The sequence below is a fragment of the Pelobates fuscus genome, chromosome 3, assembly GCF_036172605.1.
Source record: "Pelobates fuscus isolate aPelFus1 chromosome 3, aPelFus1.pri, whole genome shotgun sequence".
Lineage (NCBI taxonomy): Eukaryota > Metazoa > Chordata > Amphibia > Anura > Pelobatidae > Pelobates > Pelobates fuscus.
Window position 1 is genome coordinate 390054081 of NC_086319.1, and position 19374 is coordinate 390073454.

The following is a 19374-nucleotide window of genomic DNA, read 5'->3' on the forward strand; positions in this document are numbered from 1 at the left end:
GACCCTCTCCTGTCCGCTGCTCGCACACATGCGTATGACCAACTCACACTTTCAGAACTTCTCGCGGGCGGCTCCCTTCCTATGGAATAGCCTGCCTTCCACTATCAGACTCACCCCTAGTCTTCAATTGTTTAAGAAATGCCTTAAAACCCATCTCTTAAGGAAAATGTATGGACCCAGACTAACCTCTACCTTACATACCTGTCACTAGCTGTCTCCTAAAGGGCAGTACTCTTCTCTCTCCTCTAGCTCTGCTTGACTCCCACCTTATGTGATTTCTTTCTCCTGTCCTAATGTGTTTTATACCCCCACCTCCTACAGACTGGAAGCTTGTTTGAGCAGGGTCCTCTTCAACCTATTGTTCCTTTGAGTTTCTTGTAATTGTCTTATTTATTGTTAAATCTCCCCTTTTTTAAGATTGCAAAGCGCTATGGAATCTGTTGGCGCTATATAAATGCCAATAATAATAATAATAATATTGCAATGGAAATACATTTTAAAAACTATTATCTGCAAATAGAAAGCTCTATGGGAATTGCAGATATAGTAGAAGTTTGATTTTTGACTATTGGGAATTTTTTCAAGCATAAACCTAGTTATTTGTTTTTAATAGCTTTTGATTCCCATACATTCCCACACATAGTTATTTTTTTTATTAAGAAAGGTATGAAGTCTGTTTGATCGTTTAATGTTTATAATGTGGTCACATGGTGATGATGTCATTTTGACACAAAATTCAGTATTGGTATGTTTGTATTTCCTATAAAGTTCTTTGTTTTCCAGGTTTGACTCTTTGTTTCCACTTGATAAAGCCCTGTGCAGCGAAATGCGTTGTTGATTATTTTTATTGCTATTTTAATAAATGGACATTAGCTATTTTTGTACTGTGAGTGCACCACATTCCTTTTTATTGTTTTTTTCATTTTAATCTCATTTTTATATTGCCTGGCATCCTGTTCATTGTTCAAGTGAGGGCCTCACCAAAGAATCCCAGATGAGGATTATACCACCTATGCCTTATTCATTGAGTGGTCTGCTTGCTTAATTAAATGTTAGTAAAATACCTACATATTAATCCTGGTTTATTTTATACAGAGAGCACTATTTTTGTTTTTCTCTATTTTTCTGGGTTTTATGGTCACCACGTTGCTGTGATATCTGCTGATTATATCTTCATACATATCCTACAAGTGGGGATCAACACCCTTGTAGGCCAATTACACTAGAGCTGGTATTTGCTCTAAAAAATGTGAGTAAGACTACATAAGATCGATCGAAGAATTAGGGTCTAATATTGTTGTGATACACTACACTTGGAGTGTCTCTGTTTTCTTGTATGTCTATAAGGATCTCAAGCAATTTCTGACTTGGTATTTCACACGGGTTTTTTCCTTGCAAGTTGCACATTATTTTGGCCATTTTACTGTTTCCCGTATTTTAGTTTTGTATTGCTTCTTTCAAAGTTTTAGTATTCGTTTTTATTTGGAGCATATTATTATTAGTATTTTTAAGTGTGGCACATAAATATCATTAGCACAACCTTCCTTTCTTTTCTTTTCTATTGTATTATCTTATTCTCTTTGGGGTTTGTGACGTAGCCCCGTCCCCTTAGTTGTGCTGTCTTTATTTTTTACATTTCTATTTTTGTTTTTGATCTTTTGCTTTTATTTTTATAAACCTAGTTCTGCAAGTTTACTAACCATTCTTTAATGTAAGTTAAAAAAAAAAAAACAAGTGTATTAAACAGACAAATCAAGTTATGTAAATGTGAAAACATGCACTCAGGGTTAATCACTAAAGTGTGAATTCAAATTGGATTCAAAGTGAATTTCAAATGTAAATTTACAAGTTGGCTGGAGACATTCAGATAAACTATGAATAAGTAGTGATATCCTTACTATATGTCTCCATGGGTGTTACTTTGTAGCTCAGAACACTGCGTACTGTCAGTGGCTGAGCTGTGTGCATACATTTAATAAGGAAGTCTTTTACTGGAGTGAGGGGGTGTGGCTAAAGAGGCAGGCCTATGGTGTAGCATTTTTTTTTTTACGTAAACACTCTAAAGATTTGAGCATGCAAAAAGAAAAACCTCAGCATGTTAATGAGGTCAAATGCACTAAAGTTTAATTGGTGCCCAGAGTGGACCATTACGTTCAAAATAGCCAAACTATAAAAATTCTCTAAGTTAGCTATGCTTTCACTTTGGCCACTCCGACTTTAAATATGAAAATCACTTTGAATTCTCTATTTAGTAAATACCCTGAGAGAATATAACTAAAATGTATATATGTAAAGTAAAATGTATCATCACATGCGATTATTTTGTTGAGCTCCATAAATCCATGTATCCATTTGCAACAGGGGTGCCTAAAAGGTAGATCCCCAGATGTATTAAAACTACAACGTCCATGATGCTTTGTCATTCTAAAAGCATTTTAAAGGCATGCAAAACATCATGGGAGTTGTAGTTCTACACCATCTGGGGATCTACCTATTGGGCATCCCTGATCTACCACATAATAATAAATAAGTCAAACCTTTGTTATAAATGTTCCTATTGCAAAAATATTTCTTGACAGTCCATGGAAGTGTGCCCTCAAATATTAACACTTGGTAATCCATGCTTCTGTTGTGGAACATTTCCTACCTCTGCTGTGTGAAAACATTATTATTATTATTATTATTATTATTATTATAGAAAATTCTATTTGTAAAACCGAAAGAAAGAATTGAATTCTTTTATCACTGGGTTAATAATATCTTCTGTTCAGGTAAGAAATAATTCCATTGGCAGGAAGGTGATCAAATGGTTAGCTGAATTTAATTCTTCCATGTGTATGCTGTAGAAATCACAGTGCTTATAGTGTTCATTCCTTTCATGTAATGGTTAGAAAAGCAATAAAAAGGCCGAGGCATTCCCAGTGTTATATGTGAATAGCTTGTTACATCACAGTATTTTTAATCATAAGCACCATATAAATTGCTAAAGTGAATAATGGAGGAAGATAAGATAAGAAATACAACCCTCCACCCACACTGAACGGGTAACTCCTACAATAAAACATAAAGAACTCTGTAAATTGCCATTAAATAATCAAACTCAATGCCATGGCAAAACACAAACATATCATGGCACTCACTGCAATGGTAAAACACTCACTAACCATGCCACTCACCTCCATGGCAAAACACAAACATATCATGCCACTCACCGTCATGATAAAACACATACTAACCATGCCCCAAAACACGCACTAACCATGCCACTCACCCCAATGGTAAAACACACACTAACAATGCCACTAACCACCATGGTAAAACACACACTAACAATGCCACTAACCACCATGGTAAAACACACACTAACAATGCCACTCACCACCATGGTAAAACATGCACTAACCATGCCACTCACCACCATGGTAAGACACACACTAAGCATGCCACTCACCACCACTGTAAAACACTCACTAACCATGCCACTCACCACCATGGTAAAACACACACTAACCACACCACTCACTGCCATGTTATAACACACACTAACCATGCCACTCACCACCATGGTAAAACATACACTAGCCATGCCACAAAACACACACTAACCATGCCACTCACCACCATGGTAAAAAACTCACTAGCCATGCCACTCACTGCCATGGTAAAACACACACTAACCACACCACTCACTGTCATGTTATAACACACACTAACCATGCCACTCACCACCATGGTAAAACATACACTGGCCATGCCACTCACCTCCATGGTAAAACACGCACTAACCATGCCACAAAACACACACTAACCATGTCACTCACCACCATGGTAAAACACACACTAACCCTGCCACTCACCACCATGGTAAAACACACACTAACCATGCCACTCACCACCATGGTAAAACACTCACTAGCCATGCCACTCACCGCCATGTTATAACACTCACTAATGATAATATGGTGGCATTGGAAGCCAATAACATTTAGGAAAGTTTAATCAAATTATTGAATTAGTTATTTTTTTTTGTAACTGTGGCCTGAATTTAAATTAAAGGCCCAATGGTAGCAAATTGAAAACCAATGGCAGAATTTAGGCTGAAATAGCTTAGCTGTGCCTATAGAGCAGTTGATAACATTTTCCAAATCTATTTTGACCCGAGTTTTGCTAAATTTCACTAAACAGCAAATTGTAATGAATTAAAAATTGAAGAACAAAGTCTCTGTAGAATTCTCGTATATCACCATGGCAAAGTCGTATCTCCCCCTGGGCATCAATACTAGCTTTGTGCTGGGGGTCAGAGGTCACCTTTTTTTTATGGGTAACTAAGATGTAAATTGGATTGTTTTAGCTCAACAAATATTAATGCAACTAATTTCTTCTAATGTTTCATAAACCTTAAATAAAATAATTAGAAATGTCAATAGATCTGGACTTCAGTCACTAATAGCCAATCTTTTTCTATATATTGATGATATTTTATAACACTGAGTGATTTGTATGCTGTCCTTACATATAATAAATGGAGAATAATTCTAAGGACCGGACTGGATTGAAGATAAGGAATGGAATTCTTATAGTAGCATTTATTTTAATTTGGATTCACTAAGAATGGAATTATAATCGTATTATTTTTACTATATTGGATATATGTGGGTATCTGATACTATGCAGGCAAAATACAATCTGAAATTCTTTAAGAAGATTGGTGTCTTCATTTATCGGTTTCTGATCATTTTAAGTCAATATGTCTGCGGCTTATTCCTTCAGTATCCGTATCATATGCTTAATAGATATACAAGTTTGCATATAGCCGCAGTTATTTCAAATTCATTGTACAGGGTTTTCCAGTGCTACTGTGAGCGCTAATACAGCCTTTAACAGTCTGTTACCTTTTGAATACGGACAGCTGAATTCTATAGTTACTATACATTTCTTATATTAAAAAACATGCTAAAACTTTAAGCGTGCATGGTAATAATTGGCATTTATTTCAGATAGGCTTTAAAGGGACACTATAGTCACCTGAACAACTTTAGCTTAATGAAGCAGTTTTGGTGTATAGATCATGCCCCTGCAGCCTCACTGCTCAATCCTCTGCCATTTAGTAGTTAAATCCCTTTGTTTAGGAACCCTAGTCACACCTCCCTGCATGTGACTTGCACAGCCTTCCATAAACACTTCCTGTAAAGAGAGCCCTATTTAGGCTTTCTTTATTGCAAGTTCTGTTTAATTAAGATTTTCTTATCCCCTGCTATGTTAATAGCTTGCTAGACCCTGCAAGAGCCTCCTGTATGTGATTAAAGTTCAATTTAGAGATTGAGATACAATTATTTAAGGTAAATTACATCTCTTTGAAAGTGAAACCAGTTTTTTGTCATGCAGGCTCTGTCAATCATAGCCAGGGAAGGTGTGGCTAGGGTTGCATAAACAGAAACAAATTGATTTAACTCCTAAATGACAGTGAATTGAGCAGTGAAATTGCAGGGGAATGGTCTATACACTAAAACTACTTTATTTAGCTAAAGTAATTTAGGTGACTATAGTGTTCCTTTTTAAGAAGCATGCCTGTAAACAGTCTGGTTCCTTGAAGAATTCCTTCAATCAACAAAATGCATGGAGCTTTCCTGAGAGTCTGCAGAACAACTTCAACACAGTTGGGATACATGGGAAAATTGCATTAAAGAAACCTATTGTTTATAATTGACATTCACTGTTACGATTATGTGATGTACAACAAAATGTTAATGTAATAATATGTTCATTGTTATTATCGGTGGATACCCTTCCTTTCTCACAAGCTCCCCTTAACTTCCCTTCCCCGAATAGTTTGTTTTGCTATTCATTATTTTTGCTGTAAAAACTTTTAAAAACTTTAATAAAAATAATTTGAAAAGAAAGCCTGCAGAACAGATTTCAAAAAAATCCCAAATCATTCATAAATACCTTATACCCGCATCATCAACAGTTACATAGTAATCTAGGTTAAAAAAAAAGATTTGAGTCAATCAAGGTCAACCTTTAAAATATCTTTTTTTTTTAATTCTTCATTTTTGCTGTGCTTAAAGAACCACTATAGGCACCCAGACCACTTCAGCTCAATGAAGTGGTCTGGGTGCCAGGTCCCTCTAGTGTTATCCCTGCAGCTGTAAACAGCAGTTTCAGAGAAACTGCTATGTTTACACTGAGGATTAATCCAGCCTCTAGTGGCTCAGGTCTCCCATCACCCCACCACATGTCCTCAGGTGTAAGGATCAGGTGGGTGGGTGATGCCATCTGAATTCTTGCTAGTGCAGGCTGTAGTAAGCTTTCAATATCAGGCTTGTGTGGGAGCTTGTGCAGAACACGTCTCGCCACATGATGTTCAGGCCCTACCACCCCTTAAAACATCTTTTTATGTTGGTGATTAGTGATGTACCGAACTGTCCGCCGGCGAACAGTTCCCGGCGAAATTAGCGTGTTCGCGTTCGCCACGGCGGGCGGACACATGCGCAGTTCGATCCGCCCCCTATTCGTCATCATTGGGCAAACTTTGACCCTGTGCCTCTCGGTCAGCAGACACATTCCAGCCAATCAGCAGCACTCCCTCCCTTTCACACCCTCCAACCTCCCTCCCAGCATCCATTTTCGATTCATTCGGAAGATGCATGCTTAGTGAGAGGAGGGAAAGTTTAGCTGCTGCTGATTAGATAGGGAAATTGATAGCTAGGCTAGGGTATTCAGTGTCCACTACAATCCTGAAGGACTCATCTGATCTCTGCTGTAAGGACAGCACCCCAAAAAGCCCTTTTTAGGGCTATAACATCAGGCTGCTTTTTTTTTTTTCCTGTGTAATGTAATTGCAGGTGCCTGCCTGCCAGCTTCTGTGTGAGGTTCACATTGGATACTGTGCCTACTTGCCCAGTGCCACCACTCATATCTGTTTTAACAATAGGTTAAGCTTTACATTTAAAATAAATATTTTTTTTTCACTGTAATAGAAGAGCAGTTGCCTGCCTGCCAGCTTCTGTGTGAGGTTCACATTGGATACTGTGCCCACTTGCCCAGTGCCACCACTCATATCTGTTTTAACAATTGGTTAAGCTTTAGATTTTAAATAAATAATTTTTTTCACTGTAATAGAAGAGCAGTTGCCTGCCTGCCAGCTTCTGTGTGAGGTTCACATTGGATACTGTGCCCACTTGCCCAGTGCCACCACTCATATCTGTTTTAACAATTGGTTAAGCTTTAGATTTAAAATAAATAATTTTTTTTCACTGTAATAGAAGAGCAGTTGCCTGCCTGCCAGCTTCTGTGTCAGGTTGGATGCCTTGCCCATTTGCACAGTCAGTGCCACCACTCATATCTGTTTTAACAATAGCTTAAGCTTTAGATTTTAAAGAAATCATTTTTTTTCACTGTAATAGAAGATCAGTTAGATGTCTGCAAGCGTCTGGGTGTCAGGCCTACTTCAGCGTGTGCTCTGCAGACCTGTGCCAGCGTGCTTTGACAGTTGCCAATCATATCTGGTGTCTCTTTAGCGTGCTTTTACAAAGAAAAAAGGTTTCCAGTGTAAGCTAATAGCAGACAGTCAGTGTCCTTCAAGCGGCTCTGTCAGGCCTTCCTTCAGCGTGTGCCCTGCACAACCCTGCCAGCGTACTTTGACAGTTGGCACTCATATCTGGTGTCTCTATAGCGTGCTTTTACAACCAAAATTTTGTTTCCACTGTAATAGAAGAGCAGTTGCCTGCCTGCCAGCTTCTTTGTGAGGTTCACATTGGATACTGTGCCTACTTGCCCAGTGCCACCACTCATATCTGTTTTAACAATTGGTTAAGCTTTACATTTAAAATAATTTTTTTTTCACTGTAATAGAAGAGCAGTTGCCTGCCTGCCAGCTTCTGTGTGAGGTTCACATTGGATACTGTGCCCACTTGCCCAGTGCCACCACTCATATCTGTTTTAACAATTGGTTAAGCTTTAGATTTAAAATAAATAATTTGTTTTCACTGTAATAGAAGAGCAGTTGCCTGCCTGCCAGCTTCTGTGTCAGGTTGGATGCCTTGCCCATTTGCACAGTCAGTGCCACCACTCATATCTGTTTTAACAATAGCTTAAGCTTTAGATTTTGAAGAAATCATTTTTTTTCACTGTAATAGAAGATCAGTTAGTTGTCTGCAAGCGTCTGGGTGTCAGGCCTACTTCAGCGTGTGCTCTGTAGACCTGTTCCAGCGTGCTTTGACAGTTGCCAATCATATTTGGTGTCTCTATAGCGTGCTTTTAAAACCAAAATTTGTTTTTCACTGTTATAGATTGAATAGCAGTTACTTGTCTTCAAGCGGCTCTGTCAGTCCTTCCTTCAGCGTGTGCTCTGCAGAACTGTTCCAGTGCACATTGCCAATCATATCTGGTGTCTCTATAGCGTGCTTTTAAAACCAAAATTTGTTTTTCACTGTTATAGATTGAATAGCAGTTACTTGTCTTCAAGCGGGTGTCTCAGGCCTACAGTGTGTGCTCTGCAGAACTGTTCCAGTGCACATTGCCAATCATATCTGGTGTCTCTATAGTGTGCTTTTAAAACCAAAATTTGTTTTTCACTGTTATAGATTGAATAGCAGTTACTTGTCTTCAAGCGGGTGTCTCAGGCCTACAGTGTGTGCTCTGCAGAACTGTTCCAGTGCACATTGCCAATCATATCTGGTGTCTCTATAGCGTGCTTTTAAAACCAAAATTTATTTTTCACTGTTATAGATTGAATAGCAGTTACTTGTCTTCAAGCGGGTGTCTCAGGCCTGCAGTGTGTGCTCTGCAGAACTGTTACAGTTCACATTGCCAAACATATCTGGTCTCACAGTAGCTTGCACGCATAGTACCACTAATCCCCAAAAAAATGACAGGCAGAGGCAGGCCACCCCGCAGGGGCCGTCGTGGTCGTGGTGCTGTGATTCCCTTTTGCCCTAGAATAATGCCCAGTTTTCAGAAGCCACGTACCCTGAACTTGAAAAGTTCTGAGGACATAGTTGACTGGCTAACACAGGACACCCAATCTTGTACAGCCTCCGCTCGGAACCTTGACGCACCATCCTCCTCCAGCTTAGCTTCAGGCACCTCTCAAGATAGCACTCACCCGCCTGCCGCCACCACCAAAACTAGCACCACAGCCGCTTTACTTGGTATGTCAGAGGAGTTATTCACACACCCGTTTGAAGAAATGAGTGATGCGCAACCATTATTGCTAGAGGATGTAGATAACAGGGATATCTCTCAGGCAGGCAGCATTAAACACATGGAGGTACGGTGTGATGATGATGATGTTGTACCCGCTGCTGCTTCCTTTTCTGAGTTGTCAGATACAAGCGAAGCGGTTGATGATGACGATGCGTCCATGGATGTCACGTGGGTGCCCGCTCGGCAAGAAGAAGAACAGGGCGAAAGTTTAGATGGGGAGACAGAGAGGAGGAGGAGACGAGTTGGAAGCAGGGGGGGGGTCGTCGCAAGGAGCTAGTGGCACAGTCAGACAGCATGCATCGGCACCCGGGGTCAGCCCGACAGCACGCCAATCAACGCATGCTGTGTCCACCACCAGAATGCCGTCATTGCAGAGCTCAGCAGCAGTGTGGCATTTTTTTTGTGTGTCTGCCTCTGACAACAGTGATGCCATTTGCAACCTGTGCCAAAGGAAACTGAGTCGTGGGAGGTCCAACACCCACCTAGGTACAACTGCTTTGCGTAGGCACATGATCTCACATCACAAACGCCTATGGGATCAACACATGAGTACAAGCAGCACGCCTACTCTAAGCCGCCATCCTCCTCCTGGTCCAGCATCTTCAGCCACGTCAACCACTGCTGTCTTTCTTGCCCCCTCTCAACCATCCGCCACTCCGTCTCCCGCCTTGAGCAGTTCCCGCTCATCTGCCCACAGTCATGTGTCTGTCAAGGACATGTTTGAGCGTAAGAAGCCAATGTCACCAAGTCACCCCCTTGCCCAGCGTCTGACAGCTGGCTTGTCCGAACTATTAGCCCACCAGCTTTTACCATACAATCTGGTTCAGTCTGAGGCGTTCAAAAAATTTGTAGCTATTGGGACACCGCAGTGGAAGGTACCCGGCCGGAATTTCTTTTCACAAAAGGCAATCCCCAACTTGTACTCGATTGTGCAAAAGGAAGTCATGGCATGTCTGGCACACAGTGTTGGGGCAGGGGTCCATCTGACCACTGATACCTGGTCTGCAAAGCATGGTCAGGGCAGGTATATCACCTACACTGCGCATTGGGTAAACCTGCTGACGGCTGACAAGCAAGGAATGCGTGGCATTGCAGAGGAGTTGGTGACACCGCCACGAATTGCAGGCAGTCCTGCTGCCACCTCCTCTACTCCTCCTACTCCATCCTCTTCCATAACCTCCTCGGCTGAGTCCTCTTGTGCCGCTGCTTCTTGCTCCACATCAACAGCATCCCCCCAGCTCCCCAGGTACTATTCCACATCCCGGATACGGCAGTGTCACGCCGTCTTGGGTTTGACTTGCTTGAAAGCAGAGAGTCACACCGGACAAGCACTCCTGTCCGCCCTGAACGCACAGGTGGAAAAGTGGCTGACTCCGCAGCAACTGGATATCGGCAAAGTGGTGTGTGACAACGGAAAAAATTTGATAGCGGCATTGAAGTTGGGCAAGTTGACACATGTGCCGTGCATGGCACATGTGTGTAATCTGATCGTACAACGCTTTGTGCATAAGTACACAGGCTTACAGGACGTCCTGAAGCAGGCCAGGAAGGTGTGTGGCCATTTCAGGTGTTCCTACACGGCCATGGCTCACTTCGCCGATATCCATCGGCGAAACAACATGCCAGTGAGGCGCTTGATTTGCGACAGCCCTACACGTTGGAATTCAACACTCCTAATGTTCGACCGCCTGCTCCAACAAGAAAAAGCTGTTAATGAATATTTGTATGACCGGGGTGCTAGGACAGCCTCTGGGGAGCTGGGAATTTTTTTCCACGTTACTGGACGCTCATGCGCAATGCCTGTAGGCTCATGCGTCCTTTTTTTTTTTTTTTTTCAACGTATATTAAAATTTTTAGTATACAAATGTAAAAACATATCCCATGCTTTACCCATTTTACAGTACAACTGTACACATGCAACATAATTCAACAACACAAAGCTTACATGGGCTTTGAGGTGTTTGCCAAAATGCATGTATTTGTAGCCCAGATATAACAGTGGCTATAATTAACCTATGTAAACTTGTCACATCTGGCACACTTATACATTACTAAACACAGAATAGTAGTGAACTAAAAAACAAATAAAAAAATTCTGGTATTTGAAGAATATATTCAAATCATTCGTTTTCTGCCTACATTTTGTCATTCAGTTTTCAATTCAGTACAAATAGATGTTCAGTGAATAAACAGCTTAATATGGGGTTGTTGCTTGCTAAAAACAGACAGTTATGCTTTCTTCAGAAAACAATTATTGAACATTTGAAACTCCCATAGAAAGTATGGCTTTCAACTTACTGAGACAAATTAAAATTTCAGCTTTGATGTTCAGCACATTACATGTATTTTTTTCAATATTTCGCTAAAACATAACAGTTAAAAAAAAACAAAAAACGTAAATATAACAAAACTACAACATTTATGCAAAAGGTTGAGGTCCTGCAGTAAAATGTTGATCAGATAAGAAGTTAGGTGGTATTATTTGTGAAAGCGGGTAAGAGAAGAGATTGGCTGGGTCAATGGACAATGGATTTACTGCATGAGTAGGGGGCAACATACCATGCCAGCCAGGGTAGGCTGCTTCTGGATACAATGGAAAAGATGGATATGGGAGACCTGCTGGAACAGTATTTGGCACATGGAGAGGTGGCATAATATTAGCACCCTGACTCTCTCCTATAATTACAGAGAATTCTCCTGGGAACTGAAGGCCATTGCTCAAATTTTGGAGCATATTCATGATCTCAGGCATGCCAACTTCCTCTCCTGTATCCTCAGAATTCTGATTCCACTGCTCGAAATTTGGGAAACCTGGAGGAGGGAGCCCTTGCTCGGCCATTTGTCTCTCCTCTCGTTCAACATCTGCTAATATGTCAGAGAAAATATCATCTGGGATATCCAAACCTTCTTTATGTTTCTTGGAAGATTTTTTGGGATAAGCTGTCCAGGAAGGATGGCTTGGAAGAAGCAAGATCAGAAGCAGAATAGGATGGTTGTCTTCCAAACCTGGACCTCCCAAAGGACGCAATCTTTGAGGGATGGGTTGGCCGGCAGGTAGAGGCACTAGGAACGCCTCCATGCCATGACTTCTGATGATTGCATATCTCAGCTTCCGATTAAGATAAGAATACAGCCGAGCATATGAAACTGCATCACTTGACGTTCTTTGATTCAGTCGGATCACACACATGTCCTTGGTGCACTCTGGCCAGATACGATCCACATATTCCCAAACAGACTCTTGCAAAATGCATCCTTCGGATGTTAACACTTTTGGTAAATCCTGGCAAAGATGACTGCTATAACCAGACTCTGGCGTGGCTGTAACTTTAAACTGCTTTATAGAGAACATGTGAAGGAATCCCTTCCACACACTTGAGTCTGCTGGATCTGTGAGTCTAGTATCTGGATCATACAATTTCTTGTTCTTCTTTTCAGTGCATGAAGAATGTTGATTGCCATTAGTTATATGGTGTTTCCATATTTTCTCTGGTTTCTTGGTAATTACCCATTGGCTTAAGTCAGCATCACCTGGGGGGTTTATCAGCCCTTTGCATATAAGGCAGTCCTGATCTAAAAGGTGGCTCTTGTGTTGGGATGTTGTGTCCCTTTTCTCTGAGATGCAATCCTGCTGAGAATCCTGAGGCTGCCACAAAGAATCAGACAGATCCTCTAGGGTCAAGTTCTGATCCGGCACGGTATCAATTTCAATTAACCCCTTGTGTGTCAGCTTTGTCATCTGAATCTGGTATGGCTGTCTTTCCTCTTTCTCGATTAGTTCCAGTGCATGTTTTCTCTTTTGAATTCTCCAGTTGGCCAGCTCCTGTGCAGCCATTTATGTTGCACTCATTAGAACCAAACACTGTGGGGTGATTTATGGCCCCCACCCACAGCGCAGGGGTGGGGGCCGAGGGGGGGAGGACAGTAGGTCCCCCCATTGTGATTTATGGCCCCCACCCACCGCGCAGGGGTTGGGGAGGACAGTAGCTCCCCCCAGTGTGTATCATGGGCTTTGAGGACAGGTGTCAATCCATACCTGCCAAGTGACCCTATGTAGGGGTAACAGTCCCTATTCTGCTCTGTGTCAGTGTGTATCATGGTCTCTGTGGACGGGGAACAGTCTCTATTCTGCTCTGTGTCAGTGTGTATCATGGACTCTGTGGACAGGGAACAGTCCCTATTCTGCTCTGTGTCAGTGTGTATCAGGGGTTTTGAGGACAGGTGTCAATCCATATCTGCCAAGTGACCCTATGTAGGAGGAACAGTCCCTATTCTGCTCTGTGTCAGTGTGTATCAGGGGCTTTGAGGACAGGTGTCAATCCATACCTGCCAAGTGACCCTATGTAGGAGGAACAGTCCCTATTCTGCTCTGTGTCAGTGTGTATCAGGGGCTTTGAGGACAGGTGTCAATCCATACCTGCCAAGTGACCCTATGTAGGGGGGACAGTCTCTATTCTGCTCTGTGTCAGTGTGTATCATGGTCTCTGTGGACGGTGAACAGTCTCTATTCTGCTCTGTGTCAGTGTGTATCATGGTCTCTGTGGACAGGGAACAGTCTCTATTCTGCTCTGTGTCAGTGTGTATCAGGGGTTTTGAGGACAGGTGTCAATCCATATCTGCCAAGTGACCCTATGTAGGGGGAACAGTCCCTATTCTGCTCTGTGTCAGTGTGTATCAGGGGTTTTGAGGACAGGTGTCAATCCATATCTGCCAAGTGACCCTATGTAGGGGGAACAGTCCCTATTCTGCTCTGTGTCAGTGTGTATCATGGTCTCTGTGGACGGGGAACAGTCTCTATTCTGCTCTGTGTCAGTGTGTATCATGGACTCTGTGGACAGGGAACAGTCACTATTCTGCTCTGTGTCAGTGTGTATCAGGGGCTTTGAGGACAGGTGTCAATCCATACCTGCCAAGTGACCCTATGTAGGGGGGACAGTCTCTATTCTGCTCTGTGTAAGTGTGTATCATGGTCTCTGTGGACGGTGAACAGTTTCTATTCTGCTCTGTGTCAGTGTGTATCATGGTCTCTGTGGACAGGGAACAGTCTCTATTCTGCTCTGTGTCAGTGTGTATCAGGGGTTTTGAGGACAGGTGTCAATCCATATCTGCCAAGTGACCCTATGTAGGGGGAACAGTCCCTATTCTGCTCTGTGTCAGTGTGTATCAGGGGTTTTGAGGACAGGTGTCAATCCATATCTGCCAAGTGACCCTATGTAGGGGGAACAGTCCTTATTCTGCTCTGTGTCAGTGTGTATCATGGTCTCTGTGGACGGTGAACAGTCTCTATTCTGCTCTGTGTCAGTGTGTATCATGGTCTCTGTGGACAGGGAACAGTCTCTATTCTGCTCTGTGTCAGTGTGTATCAGGGGTTTTGAGGACAGGTGTCAATCCATATCTGCCAAGTGACCCTATGTAGGGGGAACAGTCCCTATTCTGCTCTGTGTCAGTGTGTATCATGGTCTCTGTGGACGGTGAACAGTCTCTATTCTGCTCTGTGTCAGTGTGTATCATGGTCTCTGTGGACAGGGAACAGTCACTATTCTGCTCTGTGTCAGTGTGTATCAGGGGCTTTGAGGACAGGTGTCAATCCATACCTGCCAAGTGACCCTATGTAGGGGGGACAGTCTCTATTCTGCTCTGTGTAAGTGTGTATCATGGTCTCTGTGGACGGTGAACAGTTTCTATTCTGCTCTGTGTCAGTGTGTATCATGGTCTCTGTGGACAGGGAACAGTCTCTATTCTGCTCTGTGTCAGTGTGTATCAGGGGTTTTGAGGACAGGTGTCAATCCATATCTGCCAAGTGACCCTATGTAGGGGGAACAGTCCCTATTCTGCTCTGTGTCAGTGTGTATCAGGGGTTTTGAGGACAGGTGTCAATCCATATCTGCCAAGTGACCCTATGTAGGGGGAACAGTCCCTATTCTGCTCTGTGTCAGTGTGTATCATGGTCTCTGTGGACGGTGAACAGTCTCTATTCTGCTCTGTGTCAGTGTGTATCATGGTCTCTGTGGACAGGGAACAGTCTCTATTCTGCTCTGTGTCAGTGTGTATCAGGGGTTTTGAGGACAGGTGTCAATCCATACCTGCCAAGTGACCCTATGTAGGGGGGACAGTCTCTATTCTGCTCTGTGTCAGTGTGTATCATGGTCTCTGTGGACGGTGAACAGTCTCTATTCTGCTCTGTGTCAGTGTGTATCATGGTCTCTGTGGACAGGGAACAGTCTCTATTCTGCTCTGTGTCAGTGTGTATCATGGTCTCTGTGGACAGGGAACAGTCTCTATTCTGCTCTGTGTCAGTGTGTATCAGGGGTTTTGAGGACAGGTGTCAATCCATATCTGCCAAGTGACCCTATGTAGGGGGAACAGTCCCTATTCTGCTCTGTGTCAGTGTGTATCATGGTCTCTGTGGATGGTGAACAGTCTCTATTCTGCTCTGTGTCAGTGTGTATCATGGTCTCTGTGGACAGGGAACAGTCTCTATTCTGCTCTGTGTCAGTGTGTATCAGGGGTTTTGAGGACAGGTGTCAATCCATATCTGCCAAGTGACCCTATGTAGGGGGAACAGTCCCTATTCTGCTCTGTGTCAGTGTGTATCAGGGGTTTTGAGGACAGGTGTCAATCCATATCTGCCAAGTGACCCTATGTAGGGGGAACAGTCCCTATTCTGCTCTGTGTCAGTGTGTATCAGGGGTTTTGAGGACAGGTGTCAATCCATATCTGCCAAGTGACCCTATGTAGGGGGAACAGTCTCTATTCTGCTCTGTGTCAGTGTGTATCAGGGCTGGGCTTTGAGGACAGGTGTCAATGTTAGGTGATTTATGCCCTTTATGGATTAAAAGCAGACACTGCATCAACTGTGCAATTTTCCATGGGAGTTTTGCCATGGATCCCCCTCTGGCATGCCACAGTCCAGGTGTTAGTCCCCTTGAAACAACTTTTCCATCACTATTGTGGCCAGAAAGAGTCCCTGTTGTTTTTAAAATTCGCCTGCCCATTGAAGTCAATGGCGGTTCGCGCGGTTCGCCGGTTCGCGAACATTTGCGGAAGTTCGCGTTCGCCGTTCGCGAACCGAAAATTTCGGGTTTGCAACAACACTATTGGTGATCAAAAAGAAGGCAAAACCCCAATTTGAAGCAATGGTCAATTATGCCACAAAAAGAGAATATAAATCCTTCTTGACTCATAATGAAAATCAGATTTATCCTAGGATCAATTACCTGTTTACATACTTATTAATTATATCCATGAATATTCTGCTCTTCCAAAAAAAACATAAGTTTTTTTTAAATATCTGAAGAATCATATAAGACAAATTCTTTGGGCAGAGAATTCCACAGCTTTAGTATTCTTACTTTAAAGAACTCTTTCCTCTGCTCTAAACAAAATCTCATTTATTCTAGTCTCAATGAGTGACTTCTAGTCTGTTCTATTAATAAGGCTTACAAATACTTGTGTATATCATCACATACCATTCCCTTAACACTTTGCTTCAACCCAGGTTAGATATATAAACATATCCCCCAGCCCTTCACATTTTCTATTTTTTCTTTCCCCTAATAATCCATATCCATTTAAATGAACAGCCCAATCAAGGGTTTCACGTTACTAATGATCTAATAGTGTTCCCCCCATTTGGTTACACTATTTTCTTGCATTAGCAATTACTCATTGAAAGTTACCATATCTCTGTACTTTATTTAAATTTTTTGGGTGGGATTTAATACCATCTTGCAATGTCTTCTGATTGTACCACTCCTCCTGTCTCTTGTTCACTTTTCTATCGTTAATAAACGCTACACTGGTTTTTTTTGTTTTTTTTTTTAATATCAGTTCCTTCACTTGCATTTATATCTGCACCCAAATTAGGCATTGGAACAGCTTAGTAATTTATGCAGAATAAAAAGTATAAAAAGTAGATAAAACGCTCATGAGATATTTAGGAGGTGAATAAATGAATACATTCAGTCACCACTGAGTGGCGCTGTTTGAGCAGATATACATTTTCAAACTGTTCTTATATGGCAATATATTGAGAGTTTCACTAGTTTTCAAATATTTGTCCTTTCTGATATATCACCTGCAAATGCCAAGACAGACTTGAGAAGTCTACCGTGGGCACAAAAATGCTGAAAAATCATGTTCACATTTCTGCAGGTGCCTACAACAATGGAGAGATTTAGCTTCTTTTTTACCTTTTAGTTGTTTGTTTTTAAACCAGAGGTATGCGTACCCCAGGTCACACGCGCACCAACTGTAGCGTTACTCACCTTTTCCAGGGGTCGGCCGTGGTCCTCTCCAAGCCGTGCGCGGTCCTGTGGCTGCACGAGCCGCGCGCGGCTCATCCGACTCTTCAAACAGGAAGGCGGGCAGTGACCGCAAGATGCGGTCACGTGTCCCGCCTGAATCTAAGAGCGCGCCGCGAGTCTCGGGCGCGCTCTTAAAGAGACAGTGGGAGCCTAAATTGCCAAAAGGCTCCCATTGGCCCCTGTCATGCCACACACCCCATACACTTACCTTTTGGGGGTGTGGAAGTGACAGGAGCCAATCACATTAGTTTGGTGCTACTTATACTTACCCTTTTCCCTTAGTTCCTTGCCCTATCGTGGTTTCTGTTTCAGTTCCCTTTAGCGCTTGTTGTGTTCCGTTGTGTTCCTCCGTATTTGACCTTGGCTTTGTATTCTGACTTCGTTTTTGCTTTATCCTTGTCTGTTCTGTTTGCCGGCTTGCTGTTTCCTGTGTACCAGACCGCGGCTGGTCCTCGTTTACGCTGTCTCTTTGTGCCCTTGACCTCGGATCGTTCCTGACTCTGTACTTCTCCTATATACGTCGAGTCCGACCATTCTAAGGTCCGGTAGACGTATCTCACCTCTGTGCTGTCTTCTGTTTAGCTGGATCCTGCGTGTAGGGGTATATTCTCGTTACACCAACTGGCCGCAGGGGAACTGGCCGTCTGGTGCCTACTGTGCCCAGATACAGTGCCTGGGGGGAGATTGGAGGCAGAGGTGGCGAGGGAGCTTTAATCTTCATGAGCACTGCTCCCTCATACATCTTGCAGTGATGCCGGGGGCCGGGTCATGACATCACTCCGACCTTGGTATCACTAAACAGCCAGCGAGGGAGCAGTACTGGAAGACCATGAAGATTACACAAACATGACACTAGACCGCAGGGAAAGCATCCCCACTGGACCCCAGGGTAATCATCCCTACTGGACCCCAGGGAAAGCATCCCCACTAGACCCCAGGGTAATCATCCCTACTGGACCCCAGGGAAAGGACCCCAGGGTAATGATCCCTACAGGACTCCAATTAAAGGATCCCCACTCTACCCCAGGGAAAGGATCCCCACTGGACCTCAGGGTAATCCTCCTTACTGGACCCCAGGGAAAAGATCCCAACTGGACCCCAGGGAAAGGACCCCAGGGTAATGATCCCTACAGGACTCCAATTAAAGGATCCCCACTCTACCCCATGGAAAGGATCTTCAATGGACCCCAGGGTAATGATCTCCCCACTGGACTTCAATGTAAGGATTCCCACAGGACCCCAAGATAATGATCTCTGCTGGACCCCAGGGAAAAGACCCCAACGAAAGGATCCCCACAGGACCCCAGTGTGATGATCCCTGCTGGACCCCAGGGAATAGATCCCCACTGGATCTCAATGAAAGGATTCCCCACTGTACCCCAGGGAAAGGATCCCTACTGTACCCCAGGGAAAGGATCCCTACTGTACCCCAGGGAAAGGATCCCTACTGTACCCCAGGGAAAGGATTCCCACTGTACCCCAGGGAAAAGATCCCCACTGGACCTCAATGAAAGAACCCCCACTGTACCCCAGGGAAAAGATCCCCAATCGACCCCAGGGAAATGATCCCCACTGGCCACCAGGGAAATGATCCTCACTGTACTCCAGGGAAAGGATCCACAGTGTACTCCAGAGAAAAGATCTCCAGGGAACAGATCCAAACCAGCTCTACCCTCCCAAAATAATAAAAAAATAATATTTTGTGTGTGTGAGAGAGTGAGAAAGAGAGAGTCTGTCAGTATCCTCTATGTGTAATTATAAAGTGTGTATTATATTTTCATTTTGTGACTTTTATACTTCAGATTAATAGTTTGTACACTAATCCTTACATACACAATATTCACATAATGTCATATTTATG